This window comes from Battus philenor, unplaced genomic scaffold, assembly GCF_028537555.1.
Source record: "Battus philenor isolate CCGP_79_NKW_IND1 unplaced genomic scaffold, ilBatPhil1.0.hap1 SCAF_35, whole genome shotgun sequence".
Taxonomy (NCBI): domain Eukaryota; kingdom Metazoa; phylum Arthropoda; class Insecta; order Lepidoptera; family Papilionidae; genus Battus; species Battus philenor.
In genome coordinates, this window is record NW_027181699.1 from 488,950 (window position 1) to 490,315 (window position 1,366).

Below are 1,366 nucleotides of genomic sequence, written 5' to 3' on the forward strand. Positions count from 1 at the left end.
TTAAACGCCATGACATCCAGAGACTAGACGCTCGATGGTGAACTAGCAGTGTCTCCCGCCGGGGAGACCCCTTTCCAAGCTATAACTACTCAACAAATCCGCTTATAGTCCTGGGATTGATCGCAGATGAAATAAGGAATACATAAAAAAACATGCTTAACATCTCTGCCCTAAACAAAACAGGAGAAACGATTAAAAAAAAAGAAAAACTGAATGAGACCCTTACTTTCCAAAGACATACCACGGACAAAAAATACCATCGAGAATCCAGACAGGTAATACAAATAATTATTAACAATGAAGGACTTCCTGAACTGATGATTTGCAAAGTTTTTAGTTTTGTTTAGAGAGAATTTGATGGAGAAACCTCCAAAAGGGTCCAGAAATGTAGATTAAAATGATACATTGGCTCGTTTGTGGTTCGGTGTTCGTTCAAACTTTGGGCCAAATGAAGATCCATTGAATTAATTCCCAAGATATATCAGAGAGAGAAGGAGAAATAATAAGAATTAACAAGAAAAAAAGCAGAGCACAGAAATAAATTATAGTGATTCTATAAGTCTGAAAAAATATATATAGACAGAGAAAAAAATCAACAGGAATATAAAATGTTTTTAAGCACGGACTTATATACCTGCCAAAGGTGACTTTTCACACTACACTAATATCAGATGGACCATTGACATCATACGCTGAAAAAACCCTGGAGAAAAAGAAACATCCATGCACCTAGAAGACATGGGCTGATGAGAACAGGGAATGTTTGGAAGAAATTAAGTGAGGTAAACATTGAGCATACTGGAGGCCTATACCAAAGAGACACATAAATTTTAATAAAAGAAGACTAAAATTAAACAATAATTGGGAAAAACTTTGGAAATATGGAATAAATTTCTTATTATGTCAGCACAATAGACTTCATGCTATCAACAGTTATTCAACTGCCACCAAGCAGCACCAATAGGGAAATGAACAAAAAACAAAGTATATATACAATAAACAATGATTGCTTACAAAATAAGTTTGCAACATGGCAACACTTCAGTAATAATATGTTACAATTGTCTGACAGGTAGGTGTTTCATTTACCAAATGGTTTAATGTTTGCCATTTTTTCTTGCCACAAGAAGAAAGAAAAATATTGTTATCATATTAAGTATGTTCACCATTGCAAAACAGTAAAAACTGAAAAACTGTTTCAGAACCCTCAGCAGTTAAGCGCCAACTCGTGGGCGGCGGTAAGAGTACGGGGCTGCTAGTTCCTAGGTCCGGCCATGCAGGAAGAGGTTCTCAGGTTAATTTTACTTACCTTAGAAGATGGCTCAACTTTATCTAGAAAGGTACATTTATGGTCACCCGGTTGCTG